At 47.8% G+C, this 13705-nt stretch overlaps 1 protein-coding gene across 2 annotated transcripts in view; it reads left to right on the top strand.

Annotated features, from left to right (window-relative positions):
• Window positions 1–13705, top strand: part of BBS9 (Bardet-Biedl syndrome 9) — a 1933935-nt gene that overhangs the window by 824029 nt on the left and 1096201 nt on the right. The gene's annotated exons all lie outside the window — the stretch shown is intronic.

The raw sequence follows: 13705 nt of genomic DNA, 5'->3' as shown, positions 1-13705 counted from the left end.
CCCGGCTGCCTCGGGACGATTAAAAAAGTGCGTGCGGCCATCCACCTCCACCCGCAACTTAGCTGGAAAAAGCATCGCATACTTGAGGTTCAGGTCCCGTAGACGACGTTTGACTCCGAGAAAGCTCAGTCTCTGCTTCTGGACCGCTGGGGTGAAATCAGGATAGAAATTCACATCCATATTGTCAAGTCTGACCGGTCCTTGCTGCCTAGAAGTCTGAAGGATAGCGTCTCTGTCCCGAAAGTTGAAAATCCGGGCAATGAGAGGCCGCGGAGGGGCTCCGGCCCTAGGTCTTCCTCCGGGAACCCTGTGGGCACGTTCCACCGCAAAGAATTTACTCAGCCCCCGGGGCTGGAGATGGGTGAGAATCAGATCCTCCACAAACAGGTCCGCCGCCGCCTCCTCACGTCCCTCCGGCACCCCGACAATGCGGACATTGTTCCTCCGGGCCCGACCCTCGGAATCCTCCAGTCGACGATCCATCAGGGCGCTCGCCTGGCCGAGCCGGCGCACCTCCTTTTGGAGGGCCGCCACGTCCGCCGTAAGGCCCGAAGTGGTGTGGGCCAAAGAATCGACCCGGTCATTGGTCTTGGATAAATCGGCCCTCACCAGGCCAACATCCACGTGGACCGAGTCAATCTTTTGCGCCAGTGTGTCAAAGCGCTGGTCCACCGAGGCCTTCATCTCGGCGATAGCGCCCATAACATCTCGCAGGGTCAGATCCGCGGGCAGTGTAGGAGCATCAGTCGGGCCCTCAGGGGACCGATGCGGCACCTCGGGAGATCCCTTCTGGAGGGTGTAGCGGTCCATGCTGTTGGACTGATGGGCCGCGCCACGGCGGGTCGATTTCACCTTTGCCCGGTCGCCATCTTGCTTTGTGGACATGGTTTCAGTCCCCAAATCGTGCCAATCACCTCGGAAAAGGCCGACAAACCAATTCACGGGCTCCGGGGGGGGGCCACCACAAATCCGCAGGACGGATCACAGCCGGCGGGCCAGCAGGGCACCCCAACGAGGCCACACCACCGCACACCGCCCTGCAACCCAACCTCGCCCGAGCAGCAAGGAGGGTGCAAAAGCGAAAGTGAAAGTGCGGGGTACGCGAGTCGCCCAGCCCTGCCCGCCGCTGTTGATCACTTTGTCTCCGGATCGCCCCGCAACTCCAATCCGGGGGGCCGGCGTGGAGGAGGCCGCAAACCTCAATCGGTGCTCCCGCCGGTGTCCGAGGTCCAATTTGGAAACGGAAAACGGGTGACACCTCAGCTCGGGCTCACCAACACAGTCCCCTCATCTAGTACAGGATATTTTCAGGATTTATGTAGGAGGTCACGGAGGTCCTCGGGAGCCTCGCACCTACGCGGCCATCTTGGTTGCGCGCTAGGCTCCTCCTAATCCAATTATTAAATTACATTAAGAATTTAGATAACGTGTGCCCTTCAGATATCTTATCTGTAGCGTTTTTAAAACCATTAGGAACACAAGTTAAAGAACTATCATTGATAAGTTTTGCTCAACTGAATTTGCTCAAAAGTGTATATGAGAGAGAGATATGTGGATTGGGGAATCAAATTTGTGCCTCATTATGAACATTGTTATCCAGCTCCCTTTAAAGCCTCTGGATTGACTTATCAGCTGGCAAAATTCAAGGACAAGCTTGCAGAGGCAGACCCATGTCATATGATATCCCCTCGCAGATGAGCGAATTCAAAGAACAATAAGTCAAGATTTGCAATTGGCAAAGAAGATGTCAAATGAGCCACCATTTTCAATTCTGTGGAATCCTATAGGCATAATAAACATAGCCCATCTCCACTGACATCAATCACTAATGTGGGTGAGCCTCATAGCATTACAACTTGGAAAAAGGGAGATTGGTCCAGGCTCCCTTCAGTACTGACAGAGAAAAGTCATTTATAACTAGAGATCGTGACGTCATCACGCAGATCTTCTACACAGGCAACAAAAGCAACTGAGGCAACCAATCCGCAAGGGCCTATTCATGACTGCTCATGGAATATCTCAGGTTCCTGGAAATAAATTATGGATACAGAAACTGTTGAGTCCCTGCGGAAATTTCACATCATTCTATTACAAGAGACCTGGACGGAAAACTCTGTCCCGCTGATGGTGTATTTAGAATACGATAAAAAAGCCCAACGAACAAGCTTTAAGGGCAGACCAAAAGGTGGCCTCACAGTATATATTACCGTTCAACTAAAAACAACTGTTAAAGAGCTACTCTATACAGACAGCTGACTTCAGGCCATGAGAATTGAAAACTGGTAAGTGTACCTAGCACTACCATTGATCCTATCTACTGTATATATTAACCCAGTGTTTAAGGAAACATGATTGGTGTGGGGAAACTGGAAAGGGTGTTAAAAAATCTATTGAAGGACTAAAATATGCATCATATAAACCAGAAGAAATCATATTGGCACAAGATTAAATCTGGAATATTCCAACTCAGGTGACTGTAGCACCAACTAGAAAGGACAGTGCAGGCATAGGCCTCGTGACCCTACTGACAGTTTCTACGTTGTGTATAGTACATGGAAGATTTCCAGGGGACAAGCCTCCAGCTTGGACACATATGTTGCAATTTAAAGACCACGACTACCAAAGATTACACAGCACCTACATAGCCACTCTTTAAATATATTGGGGTCTATATGATTGAAGAACACGAAAAAGTGACAACAGTCCACAGAAAATAATTTAAAATGTTGGGCAATGCCTACGTGAACCAGCCAATGTGCTAATATCAGAACCAACCACACACAATCTGAAGAGATTGTGCTGGTAAACGAAAACTTAGGATACTATATTTCAAAATTGCATTACCATACTAGATGATCACCGACTAACATCGCAGAATGCGATTACTAACAGGGAGCAATACCGTGAGATAGTAATGGAAAAACATGGTAGGAATAAGATCTCCTTGCATAGTGCTACTGCCAAAAGGAAACACCTGCCAACGTTCACTGTGTAAATTAAAAATCACTCCAGCAGACGAGAAAAATCAGTCATTAGTAAGTTTAACTACAAGTGAAAACTACCAGGTACGTAATCCTTATATGCCCAATAAAAATCATTCATTGGAAACATCCAATTCGACTTGGCTGGAGCCTCATAGTGGCTACCAACAAACAAAGCCTAATTGAAAATGTTATAAGAGAAAGGAGATCAGATGGGGACTTGGCCCAAATCATTTACCGCACATGCTCTTCAGGACCATCACAGAATATTGGGCAATAAAAACTAAGTGCTGTACAATACGGTCAGTTTACAGCAGGCCGTACCAGAATCTTGCCTGGGTTCTATAATTCATAGTCTTTAAAGGTTGCGACAGGAGTAAACCAGGCGGCTATAGACGTATTGCCCTCCTAAATGACGAAGCTAAGTATTAGGTATTACAAGAATTGTCAGTCTGCTCTGATAGCTTGGGCCTAATCTCTTGGTGTATAGTAGAGCACGTCATTGAATTTAGTTGCCCTTGCAATCAGCATGGGAAAGGCCTTTAGCTCAAAAACCATTTTATTCACTTGCTTCACAGACTTCAAGGCAGCCTTCCATAGGGAACTAGTGAACTTATGTGGCAGAAATTAATAAATGAACTATTGAAAAGCTATTCAACTCTGGTTCTGTAATACATGAGTCCGTGTGTAATTAGGAGATGTCACAAAACTGTCCAGGAAAATATACACCACAACCGGCTTTAAGCAGGGGTGTGTACTCGCCCCCCACTGCTGTCAATGTATACATATCCACTCTGTCCAAGGATTAACACACTTTAAGCGCCCATGCTCCAAAACTAGAGGGCCGTATTCTAAGCCATATTCTGTACACCGACGATCATCTTTTAATGGGCAGGACACCAGTTGGGCTGCAACGTCTTTTACACGCCCTCCGTGCCTTAGGTCAAACTAGAAATGAACACCAAGAAAACTAAAGTCGTGAAGTTCAGTAAGAAACCAAATTCCACATGGCTCTTGTTACAACAATGGAAGCAAACTTACTTGCGACTCAAAATACAAATATCCAGGGGTAATGTTTGACCCAAGCAGAAACATGAAATGATAAAACTACCATTTTGTTTCTGCTTCTCGCACTGCGAAAAAGAAGAAGTGTTTAGTTGCGGGGCGGGCGGGCAGGTCGGCAGGGCTGCTCCCTGAGCAGGGCTGGGCAGGGGAGGAGAGGTGTGTGCACTCCTGAGTGAGCATGACTGGTTGGGTCAGCCCTTTGGGGCCGCACAAACCAGTCCTCTGCACTCTGCCGTTTCTCCAAGCAGGCTGCAATGCAGCCTACCAGGGGCGTAACACAGGCCCCCGCGGTGCGGGGGGGCCCCCAAGCTTCAGGGGGCCCCCTCAGCACATTAGTCCATCCGGAGAGCTCCTGATTGAGCTCGGGGGGGGCCCTCCACTTACCCTGCAGGGGGGCCCCCTCATGTTTCGTTACGCCACTGCAGCCTACATAGAGAAAATAGCCTCCCCATAGGCGTCTGGTGATTGGCAGTGTTGTGATTGGCTTAGAGGAGGGGAGGGAGGCTGCCTGCTTCCTGTTCCTGCTGAAGGCAGGAAAACAGGAGCATGAGCCAAGAAAACGTGGGACCCGGCTGGCTGGCGGACAGGTATGTTTTTAAAATGTATTATTACATTCCCCTCACACGCTCCCCCCCCCACCCGCGATTAATGCCGGCCGCGACTGGAACCTGCTGTCTCTGTCTCCCTTCTTCATAACTGGGATTCCATTGGTGTTGCTTCTGCTGCATACCTTTTAATTAACAGTAAATTAGTGTTGGCACCTAAAATGCGTCCTGCTACTCTCATGCATTAGGCAGAAGGTAATTCTAATGGGTACTTCTGCCCGCAGATTCTTCACCTTTAGAACACCCCAGGCTCCAGACTAGATACAGAAACTTTACACAGTAGTGCTCCCACATGTTGGTAGGTGGCTCTTTGTTGGTGTTGCTCCGTCTAGAAGTGTCAAACGGAACCGCATATAAGTGGCACCCCTGTGCATTGACATTAGTTTATTTTTTTCTGCCCATATGAGAGTTTTGATTCCTTTTTTTCCTTTATCAGTTGACAAGATCTTTTCTCCAAACATTTCCAACCAGTATGCAAGGGAACTATGTCTCCTCCAAAAACAATAGATTCAAACCATGCCAGGACTTTTGCAAACATGGGTGGCTCCTCTGGTCTAGCGAAGGAGCGTCGACCTCCATTTCTGAAAGGCAACCACCAAAAATAAAATGATAATAAAACATTTTTATTATCATTTCATTTGTTGTCCTACTGGCTGCGAGCCGAGGGAGAGGCGGGGCCATTCATCCTGACACTGCAGCTGCTGCAACAGGGAGGAGGGTGAAGTGGTGGGCACTGCTAAGTGCGCATGAGGGTTTGGCCGGCCCCAGAGGGCATTTATCCTTTCTCACATAGCTGTGTTGTACAGCTTGATGGAGAAACCAACACAGGCTCCTGGTCCATGTCTGAGTGCCGAATTGAGGCACTCAGACCAATTCCCAGCATGTCAGCAGTGCTGGGATTGAGAGCTGGGAGCCTGCGCAGTGTGCAACAGGCTCCTGGCAAGGATGCGAGGATCGGGAGCAAGGCAACAGCCGTCGGAGCAGGTAAGTGTCATTTTAATATTTATAATTCTTTTTTGTTTACTTTGGATTCCCCTGCCTCCGCCACACCACTTCACAATACCAGCGATTGCTACTGGTTGCAAAACAAATGTTAGTGACAGGCCTGCATGAAATATGCCTTTTGTGCTTTGGCTCGGGCCATGACTCCAACTCATGTGAGGAATGCGCCCTCATAAATCTGAAGGCTATCCAGGAATGTGAACCGAAGTTGTAAGTCAACAAACTCCAGAGGAAAAAAGTGCAAGACCTGCCCCAGGTCAAAGGTGAGAACACAGACCCGTTCCTGTGACAGGTCCTAAATTGAAGAGGAAACGCAAGAAAGCCAAGCAGGACTCCTCACCAACCTGCCAATCTCTACCTCCAAAGAAGTTGCGAGGGCAGCAACGTGCCACTTGGTCTCACTCCTGATCCACCACTGAGCCAATTCCACAACTGATTCCGATGTACCCCTAGCTTTCTGGGTCATCGATGACTCTGTAATAAGTCAAGGCCTTTAGGGAGGCCATGTTGCACATCTTTGACATTCTTCCAGTTCCTCCTTGCAGGCCTTCAGGCCCCAAGGATCTGCAGAGACCTCCAGTCAGGTTACTACCGACAGATCTGTCCTCGGCACTGTCTGTGCCTCTCAAACCCAATTAGGGTTTTCCACTGGCTTCGGTGCCAACTTCCATTCATATGGCAAAATCTGCACCAGTCCCTTCGACTTCACCATCAGTACTGGAGGCGGACCCACTACTGATACTGGTGTCAGACTTCTAACAGTGGTCATCTTGGCCAGCACCGAGGTTGTGTCCTGAAATCACTTTAATGTACCCAGTCCCCATACAAGCAGATTCTGATAGAACACTGCCCCTGCCGCAAAGCTGCCCTCAGGTGTTCGACCAACCTTTTGGCTCCGACTTTGATCACAGTCAGGCAGATTTTATAGATGACCGTGGAAATGATAGGGATGACTTGTCCCATCATTATGACTATGAAAGTTTCTACATTGACTTACAGTAGTCCACTGGGCTGGATACTTTCTATGGTACTTGATTGATTCACCCCCACCCTGGATCACCAACAGATGAAAGTGCTTCCTATTCTTTGGTGATTAGATGTACAACTGAGGTTTTGGACCTACAACCCTCTTCTGTGGAGGTAAAAACTAATGTACTCACAAAGGTGTTACAACCTGGGCAGACTACCTCTGAGCCTTTGTTACCATTCAACAAAGTCCTTCCTAACACATTAATTGGCACTTGGGCTATAACCTTTTTCTCCAGTGAACAGACAGGATGACAGGTGCCATAGAGCGTCACCAGGTAACCCAGATTTTCTGACTCAACATCTGACTCCTGAGAGTATGGTGGTTCAAGCTGCATTTCCCAGGACACCTCGTGGACAAAGAATCATATAAAATTAAGGCATTTGGGGAAAAAGATATTGACCAGCCTTGCTTTGAAGTCAGTCAATGCCAGTTGCCTGCTTGGCCAATATTCTCCCTCTGGGACATGGTCAGCAAGATCTTGACAGCAGTGCCGGAGGCTTGCGGGCCTCCCTGGCTCAAACTATTCAGGATGGTGACGTTGCAGCCAAATATGTAATTAGGTCTTGCCTGGATGTTACTGATTGCTTTGGGTCAGGAAATCGGCACCAGTGTTGTGCTCCGTCATCATGCTTGGATGAGATCTATGAGCTTCTCTGGGGATATGCAGGCTTGCCTTTTGGATATGCCTTTTGATGGGCCTTACTTGTTTGGTGAAAAGGCAGATGCAGCCCTGGAGCGCTTTAAGAAAAGTTGAGCCACGGCTCATTCTTTGGACCTTTGGATGCCTGCCAGGCAGTTTCCCCAGCAATTGTGTTCCGTTCAAGGATACTCCAGAGTTGCACAGGCTGCGCCAGACCTTCCTGCCCTGTGCATCAGCCACCCCAGTCCTTTGTGGTTGGGATGGCATTCAGGCAGACAAACGTACATCTCACCAGGGACAGTGCTCATCCTAGTCCTCCAACCCTGTGGCATCAGCCTCCAAACCGCTTTAATTTGCCCCTATTGAAAAATAACCACCCCGTAGGTTCTAAAGGATCACGTCCGACAGATAGGTCCTCCAGATTATTCAGTGATATGGTATCCTGTCATTACTTTCCCACTCGCTGCATCTTCCACCCACATCAGAACAGCTTTCTGAAGAGCACCTGGCCATTTTAATGCAGGAGGAGCAGGCTTCGTGTCCGAAGCGACCATAGAAAGAGTTCTGGCCTCGGAAATAAGGAATGTTTGTTATTCACACTAATTCCTTGTGCGAAGAAGAACAGAGGTCTTCATCCTTTTTAAGATATCTGCCCTCTGCATGCCTTCCTGCAGAAGAAGAGAATAAAGGAGCTCACATTGACCCAGATTCCATCTGCCCTGGAGCTGAGCAACTGGATGGTAGACCTGGACATGAGGAGGTCTTTTCCAAATACCAGTCCTTCAGTCCCACAGATGTTACCTGCGGTTCAAGGTAGACCTGGCACATTTTCAATTTGTGGCGCTCCCCGTCCAGCCTAACAAGTATCTCTTCAGTGTTCATGAAAGTGGTGGTGGTGGTTGGGGCATACTTTCGGTGTTTGGGGATACCAATTTTCACCCTATCTCAATGGCTGACTGTTGAAGGTAGACTCCCCGTCAGTCGCAGACCAGTTCTGGATTTGGGGGAATCTCCTGACCTCATTGAGGTTCACAGTCAACATGCCAAAGTCTCACCTGACTCCTTTACTGAGGCTCATTTTCATTGGTGCCATCACGCCGAGTCCTGGACATTAAGGCTATGATCCTGATGTTTCAGCCTCGGTCCTGGGTCTTGTGAGGTCTCTGAGGCTTCTTCTCATCTTGGCTTCCTGCATCCTGCTCTTGCACTATGCTAGATGGCATATGCAGGCTTAGCAGGGGAACATGAAGTCCAAGTGGGCCCAGCACCAAGGCAAACAGGGAGATTCAATCCAGGTTTCAGTGGAGACTGCAAAACATCTGGAGTGGTGCCTGCTAAACTGCAATTGGACCAGCGGCAGACCACTCTTACTTCCCCATCCAGAGCTGATAGTGGTGATGAATGTATTGCTTCTTGGTTAGGGAAGTTATCTGAGAGAGGCTGAGATTGTAGAACTCTGGTCTCTGGTAGAAACCAGTCTCCACATCAACCTGCTGGAATTACGGGCCATTCACCTAGTGCTGAAGGTCTTTCTACCGTCCATCAAGAGGAGGCTGGTACAGGTTCTCACAGACCCCCCCACTGCCATGTGCTACTGCAACAAGCAGAGCGGTGTGGAGCTCTGGATTTTGTGCAGAGAGCTTTTCGCCTCTGGAGCTGGCTCTGATAAGGGACATTTCCCTGGTCTTAAACCAACTGGTGGGGTTTTTGAACATTAGTGCAGATGAATTCAGATGATGGTGCCTGGCAGATCACAAATGGAGGTGCACCCTAAGGTGGCACAGGGTATCTTCCAACAGTGTAGAGCACTCTGGCAGGATATTTTTGCCATTGTGGAGAACACACAGTGGCAACGCAGAAGAAGGCTTTCTCCGGAAGATGAATTCTGTCTAGACTGGAGCATAAGAATCCCATACACGTTTCCACTCCCACCACTCCTGTCCAGAGTTCTAATCAACATCAGGAACGACTAAGCCCAAGTCATCATAGTAGCTCTAAATTGGGCCAGGAGAGTATGGTATCCATGAGCACCTGCCCCCCAATCAGGCTTCCACTTTGGGAGGATCTTCCGATGAATTCTTCTAACGACAGATTCCTCACTTTGTAAATAATCCCATGCATCACACTGGATCCAGAAACCTTCAGAACAGATCTCCTGCATGCCATAGGTCACGTCATGCAGCTCTGCACCAATGTTGTTCTGCTCTGGAAGTAATGAGAGGAACCATATGTTAGCACCACTGATGCACGCTGGTGTCCTTTCTTTTCGTCCTGGTGTTCCTTTCTTTTCATGCTTTCAAACGTTGATCTGGAGATTCTCCTTGGTCAACCCCTAAAACCACAGGGTTCAAACCGTGCTGGGATTTTCACAAACAGATGTCTTTGACTAACCCTCATAAGGACTTTTTGTGGTACCTGGGCTCAGACCATGACTGCAAAGCCTGAGGTGACTGCACCCAGGTGAACCAGAAGGCCATACGGGAAAGCAAGGTCAAACTCCATGTCACCAAACACAGGATCCATAGGTGCTTCAGTTGGAATTCTGCCAGTGTGTCCACCATCGGCACTGTGCACCTTGGACTTGTATCGCATTCAGTTCTGATGATGGTGCTCATTTCAGTCAAGCTCCATCGCTACACAGTTTCCACTTGCATTAATGCCAATGTCAACACCGGATGAGGATATACAGCCTATTACATCATCTAATTCTGAATTGAACTTCCACTACCTCACCCTAAATCACAATTTCTGTCTAATCTCTTGGCAACACCTCTGATTCTAATACCTTGCCCTTAACACATGATAGGGCCCAAACTTTATGTACTTATTTTTGGCACTGGTTCTGAGAATGACCACTGTAATGTTAAGGATGATTATGTTATGATGAAGACAATTGGTGTGAAGAGCTTTAGATTCCAGTGGGACTGATTCTTCCCCTCATACAGGCCTTGTATCTTCCCTGGGACCTACTACAGAAGAAAGCTTCTCTTTTGCTGTAGTGATGTGAAGGGCAGTTGAGCTGAGGTGTTAGATCTGCAATTGCCAACCATGGAATCGAAAACTAACATATTGACGGATGTTCTACAACCTGGCCAGGCTCTCCTGAGCCCCTGCTACTATTTAATGAGGCATTTATGGGCACACCTCTAAGTACTTGGACTAAGCCCTGTTCAGGGCTGCTCATTAATAGACAAACTGCCTGTTGCCATTATTTTGCACTTGCCGATCCTGCCTTCCTAACCAGCATCCATCTCAGGAAAGTCTGGTGGTACAGACACATCTATTTAGGTCGGGGGTACCAGTCTTCCCCTACATTAACGACTGGTTGTTGAAGGCACGCAGGCAGTCAACAACTACCTCCAGAAAATGTTTAACCTCCTAACATTGTTGAGGTTCATTTTCAACGAGCCAAAGTCACAACTGACTCCTTCTAAGATGCTCCCTTTTATTACAGCCATTCTGAAGCCAGGGTAGTTTCATACCTTTCCCCAGGAACATTTGGACTTTTGGGCTATGATTCAGATGTTTCAGCCTCTGTCCTGGTACTCATTGCAGATGACTCTTAGGCTACTGGGATTGTTGGGCTCCTGTATCCTGTTAGTGACGCATGCCATATGGCACATACAAGCTCTGCAGTAGAACCTAAACTACCAGTGGACACAACATCAGGAGATCTGTCCGATTGTATCCAGATTTTGGAGGAGACTGCTGAGGTGGCTTCTGGACTGCAATAGAGTCAGTGGCAGGGGCCTCTCATTACCCTATCCAGAGCTGATGGTGGTCACAAATGCATTACAGCTGTGTTGGAAGGCCATCTGAGAGAGGTGGTGATTAGAGGTCTCTGGTGGAGACTCAACTCCACATCAACTTGTTGAGTTTTAGGGTGATTCATTTGAGGGTCTACCTGCCCGCCAGCAGAGGGAAGCTGATGCAGATGCTCAAGGACACCACCTTGTGGTACTACAAAAAGCAGGGTGGAGTCTGAGGCCTTGTGCCAGGAGGCTTTTCACCTCTGGAAGTGGCTGAACTGCCAAGGGATTTCTCTGGTGGTGAACCACTTGGTGGGATATTTAAATTCTATGGTGGATTAACTCAGCCGGCTTTCTAACAGGAGTGGGATGAACCCTGACTAGAACTTTTCACCTCTACCAGGACCGAAGAATATCAGCACTTCTGTTTGCTGGAATTTCCAAAGCAGCTCTTGTTCGGAGAGGCCGTCAGCATTGAATGGAGCTCAGGACTCCTGTATGCCTTCCGGCCACTACTGTCAGGAAATCGATAGCCAGCATCCTGAACTACTCGCCCAGATAGAGGAGACAACATTTTTCCCTGTATACCCGCTGGTTGTTCCAATGTTTGCATTCTAGGTTGTTCCTCCAAAATCTAATGCACAGACTCTCTTATACAGGACTTCCTACCTCTCAAGATGGCAGCCACCATGTGGACCAGAGTCAGCGCTCTAGTCTTCCCTCATTGCCCTCGCGCTTGGTGTTTTTTCTCCTGCGCTTGTGCCTTTCAAACCGCATACTTCAACTGAACTCTTGAACGAGAGAACAGCGTTCCAGCGTCGCACTTGCTCTGAGGAGAATTTGTATCTTAGTTTTTGGGCCCGCCCTTTTTGGTGAGTGGTGTGCACACCAAGGGAGATCCACCCTTTATTGGAGACTAGTGTCTCATAGCATTCTGAGCCTCGGATCAGTCTTTCAACGGATTCCTGAGATTGGATGTCTTCTCTCTCATCTTTCCAAGAAAACGACAGTAAGAATTAAATTCTATTGAGCTTTTTAAGTTTCCTCTGCTTACATACTTCACCCTAGTATTCAGAAATCCTATAATCTCGAATTCCTGGAAAAAAGAGAGTTTGATGTATTTAACTCTCGCAACTTAATAAAAGCCAAATTCATGAACAGTTCAATTCTTATATCCGAAATAAGAATTCTTTGTGTTACTCAAAGCTTAGAATTTCTTCAACATTTATAAGAGCAAGTTTTCAAGTATAACAAGAACTTAACTCTAGCATTCCATGAGAATTTCTTCGATATTTTATAAGAGCAGGTTTTCAAGCATGATGAATATTCTAAATGATTTGGTAGAGTTTTTCTATAATATCAATAAGCGATTATTTATTTGACTGCAGGTTGCTTGCGGTACTACCAAAACAACACGAACATTTCACCATTTCATTCAAGATTCGTGAAGGAGGTGCAGGCAGGATTCCTGGCAGTCTCGCTTTTTCTTCCATTCCCCTTTCCCCCATGTGGGTGTTTGGTGCAGATCTTTTTGAGGACTGTGCAGACAAACGCAGGCAGGAATTTGGGAACCATCATCTGCTCCTGTGGAATATTTTGGCACTAGAAGGTGAGTCCTTGATCGTTGAAGTGCACGGTGTGAAAGGCACACGCGCAGGAGAAAAACACCAAGTGCATGGGCTATGCGGAAGACTAGAACGCTGACCCTGGTCCACATGGCGGCTGCCATCTTGAGAGGTAGGAAGTCCTGTACAAGAGAGTCGTCTGTGCATTAGCCTTTGGAGGAACAACCTAGAATGCAACCGTTCGAACAACCAGCGGGGATGCAGGGAAAAATGTAGTCTACTCTGTCTGGGTGAGTAGTTCAGGGTGCTGGCTATCGATTTCCTGACAACTACCTCTTCTGCCCCAAGTTCTCAAGAAGATCAGGAAAGTCCAGGCCCAAATTATCCTAGTGGCACTGCTTTGGGCCAGCGGAGTGTTGTAACAGGAACTCCTTTCCTCTCAACAAGCTGCTGCTTCTAGAGGATCTTGTGTTTTAGCAGCAGGGCAGGATGTTGCAACTGGGCCCGCACACTTTGCATCTCCATGCTAGGAGATTGATTGCAACTGTGGACCTTCTTTGAGCCGAATCCCGAGGTCATTCAAGTCATTTTGGCAATGAGGCTTCCCTCCACAAAATCAGAAGGACATGTTGTCCATTCTGTGTTGCAATACTTTTTAGTCTGAGCCCACCCAGAGACTTCCCCTTTGAGAGGTACTGCTTTGGCACTTAGTCTAAAAGTGAGCAATCTGTGCTTAGATATATCCGTCAGAGGAACAAGTTACTTATGTTTGATACAGCTCTTCCTGTGGATAGTCTATCTAACTGCAGATTCCTCAATTTTCGGCTCTGCGTCCAAGGGCACTGAGAGAGTCAAGAAAGATGTCAGTGCGCAGGGGTGGATTACAGATCCCTTTACCCCTTCTGGACTCAATAAAGTCAAAGTGGAGCCACACAGTGCATCTATCAGAAAGTGGGGACACTGCTGTGTAAAAGTTTCCTGAGCCAGTCTGGCACCTTGGGGTATTTTAAAGGTGCGGAATCTGTAGTGAGCTAAAGAATCCACCAAAAAAACATTACTGAAGCAAAG

This window comes from Triturus cristatus, chromosome 5_2 (genome assembly GCF_964204655.1).
Source record: "Triturus cristatus chromosome 5_2, aTriCri1.1, whole genome shotgun sequence".
NCBI classification, from domain to species: domain Eukaryota; kingdom Metazoa; phylum Chordata; class Amphibia; order Caudata; family Salamandridae; genus Triturus; species Triturus cristatus.
The sequence above is the reverse complement of the archived record's forward strand: the minus strand, read 5'-3'. Positions and strand labels throughout refer to the sequence as shown.